The sequence below is a fragment of the Tursiops truncatus genome, chromosome 1 (genome assembly GCF_011762595.2).
Source record: "Tursiops truncatus isolate mTurTru1 chromosome 1, mTurTru1.mat.Y, whole genome shotgun sequence".
NCBI classification, from domain to species: domain Eukaryota; kingdom Metazoa; phylum Chordata; class Mammalia; order Artiodactyla; family Delphinidae; genus Tursiops; species Tursiops truncatus.
Genome location: NC_047034.1, coordinates 176,377,361 through 176,386,640, shown reverse-complemented (window position 1 = coordinate 176,386,640; position 9,280 = coordinate 176,377,361). Strand labels below are relative to the sequence as shown.

The following is a 9,280-nucleotide window of genomic DNA, read 5'->3' as shown; positions in this document are numbered from 1 at the left end:
ATAGGGCCTCCATAAAAATCCCTGACCTACAGGATTCGGCGAACTTCTGGGCCAGTGAACATACCCACTTGCTGAGAGAGTGATGCACCCCAACTGCACAGGGACAGAAAGCAGCTCCTGTACTCGGGACCTTTCCAGATCTTGATCTAGGGACGTTTCCATCTAGCTGTTCATTTGGATCCTTTATAATATCCTTTATAATAAACTGGGAAAGGGAAGTCAGGTGTTTCCTCGAGTTCTGTGGGTCATTATATCAAATTATTGAAACCGAAGGGGAGGGTCACAGCCAGATCAGACAAGTGTGGGTAACCTGGGGACCCACTACCTGCGATTTGCAAAAGAAGTAGAGGCAGGTGGGGCTGAGCCCTAACTCGTGGGGTCTGCACTAACTCTAGGTAATTAGTAGATTAAGTTCATTTGTAGGACACCCAGTTGATGTCCACAGAGAATTTTTGGTGTGGAAGACCCACACATTTGGTGTCAGAAGTGTTGTGAGTAGAGGGGACTTCCCTGGTGGCGCAGTGGTTGAGAGTCCGCCTGCCGATGCAGGGGACACGGGTTCATGCCCCGGTCTGGGAAGATCCCACATGCCGCAGAGCGGCTAGGCCCGTGAGCCATGGCTGCTGAGCCCGTGAGCCACAACTACTGAAGCCCACTAAGCCTAGAGCCCATGCTCTGCAACAAGAGAAGCCACCATGATGAGAAGCCCGCGCACCGCAAGGAAGAGTAGCCCCCGCTCACTGCAACTAGAGAAAGCCTGCGCACAGCAGCAAAGACCCAATGCAGCCAAAAGTAAAATTTTTAAAAAAAGAGGTGTTGTGAGTAGAGAAAGAGTTTTCCTTCCTGCGGACACACTGGAGTTTATTTCATCAGTTCCCTAATGATGTGTTGTTTCAAGTCTTTTGCTTTTACAAAGAGTGAGGCAGTGAGCCTTTTTGTATTTTTGCCAGTTGTACTGGTTTCTCCCTCTGTGGCCTTGGGTAAGGTTCTCCACCTCTCCAATCTCTGTATCTCCATCTATAACATGAAGATAAGTCAGTGCCCACCTCCCTGGGTGGATGTGAGGGATAGAGGAACCCACGCACGACATCAGCTGTTATCATTATTCATTTCTGTCCATGGCTCGGGGCTTTACGTCTCTCTGGCAGTGGCAGAAACCCTGACTTAGGAAGGGGCATTCCTGTGGTCTCCAGAGACTGAGCTTGGGGCGCATGGGTTTGGGTTAGACTCTCTCCAAAGCTTTCTATAGCTCTCCACTTGCAAAGGAACCAGGAATTCCCACACATGAAGCATCGGCTATCTCTGGCTGGTGAAATTTTCCAGGAAAGGAAAACTCACCTTGACACAGAAGCCACGCAGCTCACTTTTGCACCCCCAAAAGGGACAGAGATTGAGCTTTCCTGCTTATCCTCACTCCCAAAGTTAACACACAGCCTTTTCTCCTCTCTTTGGATGGGCTGCCAGGGGATGCACACGTGCCACTCACTTCTGCGCCATGGAGAGGAGGGGTGGCTTTTTTTTTTTTTTTTTTTGGCGGTACGAGGGCCTTTCACCGCCATGGCCTCTCCCGTTGTGGAGCACAGGTACCGGACGCGCAGACCAAGCAGCCACGGCTCACAGGCCCAGCCTCTCCGCTGCATGTGGGATCCTCCCGGACCGGGGCACGAACCCGTGTCCCCTGCATCGGCAGGCGGACTCTCAACCACTGCGCCACCAGGGAAGCCCGAGAGGAAGGGTGGCTATTTTATTCTGCAGCACCAATCATACACCCAATACGCTATACACACACACCACATATGGGCAAACGTGGTCCCTCTGAGGGCACACAAGCCAAATATGATGTGCCCTGTCTGCATACAACACGCTGATGGAAAGGACTAGACTGGGTTTCCAGGGAGGAGGGAAAGGCGAGGGCAGAAACTGCCCAGAGGAAACACGGCCACTGTTTGGGCACAGTGGAAACAGCACCAAACTTGGGTTCTATCCGTAGCTCCATCATATTTCCTAGAATTACGGGGGAGGTTGTAGAATAAGTGGTTAAAAAAAATGGGAAGGTTGACTTACTCACACGGTCTTACTTCAGATATACCTGGGTTCCGATTACTAGCAGAAAAGACCAGACAACCTAGATACTCTGAGCTTCAGTTTCCTCATCTGTAAAATGGTCATCATCACCATCGTCATCATCATCAACCTCCTTTAGATTTTTTTTTTTTTTTTGGCCACGACATGCAGCATGCAGGATCTTAGTTCCCCGACCAGGGATCAAACCTGTGCCCCCTGCAATGGAAGCTCGGAGTCTTAACCACTGGACCGCCAAGGAAGTCCCATACCTCCTTTAGATTATTGTGAGGATCAAGTGAGAGAATGCATATGAAGAGTTGAGCTCAGTCTGAGACACATATTAGATGCTCAGTTAGTGGTAACTGCTCCCACGATGATGACGATGGTGCTGATGATATATATGAATGTACTTGAGATGTCTAAGGAGTTGATGATGGTTATAATAACTACTTTCATGCAGCCCTTTAGATTTTGCATCTGTTTAGCATACTTCCTTTCTCAAGGGCATCTGATGCGTTTGGGACTCACGACAACCTCCCTCATAGGGGTTTTTATTTAACTGATGGGAAGCAGGAGTTCAGAGAGGTTGAGTGACTTGCCAAGACCGTGCAGCATAGAATTAGCAGAGGTTCCTCTGGCCTTTTTGTGTTTTTTCCTGGACCAGCAAATGACAGTAAAAATCAAGAGCCAGATTTCAGAAACTCTGGCTCTTTCAAGCCTCCCGTTCGTTTAATTGCTCAGGGATACCTTTTTCCCCTCCTTCCTCATCTGTGTAGCAGGGATTAATCACCCCCAGAAATCAAGAAATAACGAGCATGACTCACATGGCGAGTGTTTGCTGCGCAAGAAGCATTCTGTGCATTATCTGATTTCAACGCTAGCAGCGATCACACGCAGTGAATACCATGATTATCATGCTTTTACAGAGTAGGACGCTGGGGCTGAGAAAAGTCAAGTAATTTGCCCCAAGGTCACAAAGCTCAGTGGTAGAGCCAGGATTCAAACCTGTATCTGTCTGGCCATAAAGCTTAAGCTCTTACCGACATCACTAGCTCCCAGAAACTGCTCTGATGGTGAAAGTTTCTGCAACACCAGGAAAAGTCAGAGGGGCATCCGGACGGGAGAACTGCTTGGCTGACCTCCATCCTGTCCAATACCTCTTCCAGCTCTGGGAGCTCCTGGTATGGTGGATGCATGGTCAGGATTGGCACTGGGTCAGAGCCCTAGGCATCTTCAGGGCCCAGAAGATCACAGCAAAGCCACAGGGCAGGTGCTGCCCCCTTCCCTGTTCGGCAGGCAGGAGGGACCAGGGGAGGCCTAGGGAGGGGCTTCTGCTGCCGCCCTTTGTGCCCTCCCTTAGGGGCTCTTGTTTCCAGTCACCCCTGGGCCTCAAGGGGCAGCAGGAAGCCCTTTCTCCTCTCCCCTGCTGGCCTCAGTTGCTGCGCTGGGCTTCCAGCATCTGAAGGCATTGATTTAGGGGATGCAAATGAGGAAGCTGACTGTCAGAAGCAGACAGTCTCCCCGACACCAACGCACGGACCAACCGCAGAGAGGACCCAAGAATTCTCAATGAGCCCTGCTGTGGCTGGCTTAGCAGGAGCCAGGCAGGAGGCCCAGCACAGCCTGGGAAAGGCAGACAAGCAAATTTCAGGAAGGCGCTGGAGCGAGAAGGGCCTCCCTCGCCCTCCGCCCAGGCCCTGGGGGGCAGGGGCACCCTAGTGGCCTGCAGGGGAGGGAAGGGGGCCAGCTGAGGAGTCTGTTAATCCGACTCCCACCCTGGTCCCCCACAAGCCCAGCTAGGAGCCCAGATAGATGGGCGAGGAAACACTACCTGAACCGCAGGCCACAGGCTCAGTCCATTCCTGTGTCCCTGGGGCAAGACCTGGGAGCTGGAAAGAAGGAAGAAGCAGACGGGTGGCCAAGTATGAGCACAGGGAGCCCCAGACGCGCGGCAGTGGGTGGGGGAGGTGGAGGCTCTGCGGGGCGCTGGCTGGGCCGGGGGTGCCACGTGTTAGGATAGAAGCTCCGGCTGGCTGCCAGCAGGCCCGAGCAGGGCACCTTGCCGCTGAAGGAGGCAAGCACGGGCAGAGGAGGCTCCAGAAAGCTGTCCCTGGGGCTGAGGAAACACAAGGCCGCCTGCGTGCGGAAAGGGCAGAGGAGCTTGTATCTGCCCTTCTGAGGAGGGTTGCCATCTGCCCCCGGACTTGACCACCACCTCAGGAATAAGGACGAGAGATCCCAGCACCAGGCCTCAAGTTTCCAAAGCTGAACCCATCCTGCCCCAGGCCCCAAACAGCTGCCACTTGCATGTGAGTCATGCCCTGGTCACCAGACTCTCTGCCATCCTAGTGGGGGTGGGGGTGGGGTCAGCCAAAGCCCCCGTGTCAGGACTTGTGGAAAGCTCTGGATTCCTCACTCCTTCAACACCCTCATCCTGCCCACAGCTCCAAAGGCCAGCCTGGTGCCCGGCTCTGGACGGGCTCCAACTAGGGTGCCCGCCAAGCATCCCCCCTCCCCGCGTTTCCCCCCCAGCTCCCCTTGGAGCAGGGTGAAGGGGAAACGGATGTTAATTTGCTCGTCTTTGCTAATTTGAAAAGGAGCATAAACAGCGGAGCGCAGCCGCACGGCCCTGCTGAGGGTGTAGTTTAGGTCCAATTATGTGCTATTAGTCCATTTGCTCAGTGTTCCCACGGCATATTAATTGCAGATTTGGTATTGTGGCAATTAACACAATTACGGGCTCCATCTCTCTGCCAGGAGGCCACAATCCACATGCTTTTGGCCAAGGAGTTGGGCTGGTGAGATGGAGGGAGACTCCCACTCGGGAGAATACCCACCATTATGGGTAGAATGTGTCTCTCCAAAGTTCGTTATGTTTAAGTCTTAACTCTTAGTAACTCAGAATGTGACCTTATGTGGAGGGGGTGGGTCTCGACAAAAGTAACCAAGTTAAAATGATGTCATTGTGGGTGGGCCCTAATCCAATATGACTGCTATCCTCATACAAAGGGGAAATGTAGCCGCGTAGAGGGAAGATGGATGATGTGAAGAGACATGGGAGACGACAGCCATCTACAAGCCAAGGAGAGAGGCCTGGAGCAGATTTCTCCTTCACAGTCCGCAGCAGGACCAACACTGCCAACACCTTCATCCAGCCTCCAGAACTGTGAGAAAATGAATTTCATTCTTTCTTTTTTTTTTTTTTTTTTTTTGGCTGCACCGCATGGCTTGCAGGATCTTAGTTCCCGACCAAGGATCAAACCCGTGCCCCCTGCAGTGGAAGCATGGAGTCCTAACCTCTGGACCACCAGGGACTTCCCTAGAAAATGAATTTCTCTTAAGTCACTTATGGTGTTTGTCAAGGCAGCCCAAGCAAACTCATAGACCCACCTCTATCCTATGCAGAGTTCCCCATGGGAGACAAGGAAGGCTCGGGAGTGGACACCAGTGATGCTGTCTGATTAGAAGGCTTGAGAAAGACTCAGCAGTGATAGCCAGCACCTCCCTCCTGCCCAGCACCTCTTCCCAGGGTTTCCCATCACTGTGGCCTCTGTTCTCCTGGCCCCCAAGCCTTTAGTCTCCACAGCACTGCTGTTGGAATTCCTCTGCACCCACCTCTGATTAGTCACCTGTCTGGCCAATCCTGGATGCGTCACCTCCTTTCCCTTTGTCATCCCCTAATCTTAATGACTCAGGATTACTTACCTTGTAAGGTAAACAGAGTATGTGTTATTTCCCGGGTTAAACCGGAAAATAGTCAGGTGTCTGCACAGGGCTTTCAGGCTCACAAGATACTTACCAAAGACCTGTTTCCATTCCACACTTGAAACCACCCTATGGGGGTTGGTATTATCACTCAGTTCACAGGTGGGGAAACTGAAGCTTGGAGAAATCACACACAACCCATAAGCAGCAGGGCTCAGGACTTGAGTTCTGTGTTCCAATAGGGGAGGGAAAAGCTAGATGAAAAGCTAAATGAAATGGATGTCTTTATTGCAGGACTTCTCAGAACCTTTAGTATACTGCGACTCTCCAAAAGAATGTGTACAGCATGTAGCATTTTCCGGCCTTCTTTTACTCTTGTGGGACACCTGCCATCCTAGGTAGGGGCTACATGACACCACAGTGCTGCTCTAGGATGGCAAAACCAGGTCTACATGTGGAAGAAGAAAACCCTGATCTCAAGGGGCAGGTCCTCTTCCTACCCCCGTGGCAGGTTAGCTGAGCACCCAGGATTGATGTCACCGTGGGATTTCTCACCATCTGGGGTTCAGCCAGCACCAGAGCCCAGTGGTGGACGGCTTGTCCCCGATCACACAGCATCATTCCCTTTAGGCACCACTGCTGTTCTGCATGTGGCCCTGGTGGCGATGATGCTCTCAAGAGCCTGTCCCACCCCGGTCACAGGAAGGGGATGTGGCTAAGGCCCCAGCAACTGTGATTGGTCCCAAGGTGGCACATTACCCAAGCAGGGCCAATCAGACACTGCCCTGGGATTGTTTGGGGCACTGAGGCTGCTGTAGGAGGAGGTCAGTCTGAAAGGTGATGATAAGACCAAATGGTGAAGCAGAAACAAGCAGCGATGGACCTAGAAGAGGAGAATCCCCTCAAAAGCAGTGAGTCTCCAGTTCCAGTCCCTGAGCCCCTGGTTCCTGCAGCAACTGCGTTCATCCTACAAACTTACCCCCAGAGCCTCCCCAGCGACGGGATCCAGTTGGAGATGGGTTTCTGCTGCCTTCAAGTCAGAAGGTTGTGACCACTGCACGTCCCTGAACCTGGGGTTGCTTTACCAGCCAAGACAGGCCCAACAGGGCTGTGGGTATGGGTTGCCACACAGGTGTCAGGGCCCAGCCCCCCTGAAACGTGCCCTGAGGCCTCAGCCAGAGAAACAGACCATGTCCTTCTCTCTGTAGGTCCCAAGTTTCTTTGTTTTTGTTCAGAAAATAGAGTCACTGTATCTGTGGGTCACAGAGGGCCCAGCAGAGGAAGCTATTTCAAGGTCAAGGTTATTCATTCATTTAACAAATCTTTATTGAGAGGCTGCAATATGTCAGGTACTGGAGACACAGCAGTGCAGAAGTCAGATGAGGTTCCTGTTCCCACGAGCTTACCTTCTAGTGGGAGGAATGAGAGATAAACAAGCAAAGGAAGAAATTCATGAATAAGGCTTTTTCAGATAAAGAAAATAAAAGAAAAATGGGATAGAGCATGTCAGGGAGGAGAAAGCAATATAGGGTGGTCAGTGAAGCCCCTTCAAGGGGGTGCTATGGTCTGAATGTTTGTGCCCCACCCCCCCCCCCAAAAATTCATATGTTGCAATCCTAACACCCAATGTGATGGTGTTAGGAGGTGGGGCTTTTGGGAGGTGATTAGGTCACGAGGGTGGAGGCCTCATGAATGGGATTAGTGCTTTTATAAAAGAGACCCCACAGGGCTTCCCTGGTGGCGCAGTGGTTGAGAGTCCACCTGCCGATGCAGGGGACATGGGTTCGTGCCCCAGTCCGGGAAGATCCCACATGCTGCGGAGCAACTAGGCCCGTGAGCCATGGCCGCTGAGCCTGCGCGTCCGGAGCCTGTGCTCCGCAACGGGAGAGGCCACGACAGTGAGAGGCAAAAAAAAAGCAAAAAAAAAAAAAAAAAAAAAAGAGACCCCACAGAGCTCCCTCCTCCCTTCCACCTCGTGAGGACACCATGAGGGCTGGTGAGACCAGAACCTGACCATGCTGGCACCCTGATCTTGGACTTGCAGCCTCCAGAACTGTGAGAAATAAATTTCTGTTGCTTATAAGCCACCCAGACTGTGATATTTTGTTGTAGCAGCCTGAACAGACTAAGACAGGGAGTGACACTTGAGCTGACATCTGAAAACTGAGGATTCAGCCATGTGGAGAAGAACTGCAGGTAGAGAGAAGAGCCAGCACACGAGCCCTGAGGTGGGGGCAGGCTCAGCGTGTCTGGGTGATGAGAGGAGACAAGGGGCTGGGTGTGGAGGGCAGGGAAGCATGGCAGGAGATGAGGTCAGAGGTTAGCAGGAGCCAGGTCACCAGGGCCTTGGGCTGCCTACCCAAGGGAGGGGAGATTTTTATCCTGCGTGCAAAGGGCAGCCACGGCCTTGCAGGGTACAGGGTGGGAATGCAGGCAGCCTTACTTGTGCTTTCTCGGGTACCAGAAAGGCAAGCAGCTCCCAGACACACGGTTTCAGGGGAGCCCTTGGGCGGTGAGCAGAACAGAGCCTTCTCTGATACAGCAAGAGTCAGAATGCCACTGAGCCTCAAAGGCTCGAGATCACCGGTGCTATCTAGCGGTCAGGAGAGGCCAGGTGATGCTGCCGAAACAAACAGGCCCAAGACCCTCAGGGCACAAAACAACAACACACTTCTTTCCTCGTTGGTAGACTGGCACAAGGGCTCTGCCAGGGCCCAGGCTCATAGGCCAGACACCTCTGGAACATTACCAAGCAGCTCTTAAAGCCTCCCCCTGAAATGGCCCAGCACTTCTGCCCACGTTGCATTGGCCAAAGCAAGTCAGGGCCACGCTTAACTGAAAAAAGAGGGGGAGGGGGACACAATCCTTTTGTGTGCCTGGAAGGGAGCGCTCGGGAGTGTTTGGGGAGCAGCACCAATGACTCCTACAAGCCCCTGCTTCACAGGTGGGAAACTGAGGCTCAGACACATGGGATGGAATCACTCCAGGTTAGTGGCGGAGGGAGGTACAGCGCCCAGACCCTGGGCACGGTCCAGTGCTCTCGGCGATGCCCCACCCCCTCCCCACCCTGCCCCAGCCTCCTCTTCTGCCTAATGACCTTTAAGAGCTTAATCTCATAAGCTGCTGGTGCCCTCCACATACAAGCATGAGCTCGTCCTCCCAACGTCTCAGAGGAGGGACAGGGCACTAGGACACCCCCTCTCACCCTCCTAGTCCCCCAGGACAAATGCTTGGGCCCTGAATAGATCACACAGCCTGGAGAGGGGGCGGCCAGAGCAGGCCCGAGCTAGTGCTGGCAGCTGCCCATCCAGCAGCGGCAGCAGGAATCCGCCAGGCGGGCCAGGCGGTGAGGGTGCGTTGCCAGCTCTCCGGCAAATGCCCGGCTCCAGCCTGAACTCCCGGGCTTGCCCCGGCGCATCGCCCCCCAGACGCTTTCTCCTTCAGAAGCAGTTTCCCGGGCTCCTCCAGCTGCCCCCTCTGGGTCTGGCTGCCGGAGAGAAGCCAGGGACCA

At 53.3% G+C, this 9,280-nt stretch overlaps 1 long non-coding RNA gene across 1 annotated transcript; it reads left to right on the top strand.

Annotated features, from left to right (window-relative positions):
• The first annotated feature begins 3,870 nt into the window (after positions 1-3,870).
• Positions 3,871-7,843, top strand: LOC117308841 (uncharacterized). Its single transcript, XR_004523083.2, has 3 exons — positions 3,871-4,373; positions 5,074-5,230; positions 6,064-7,843. It is a non-coding gene; the product is annotated as an uncharacterized lncRNA (long non-coding RNA).
• The last annotated feature ends 1,437 nt before the right edge of the window (positions 7,844-9,280 follow it).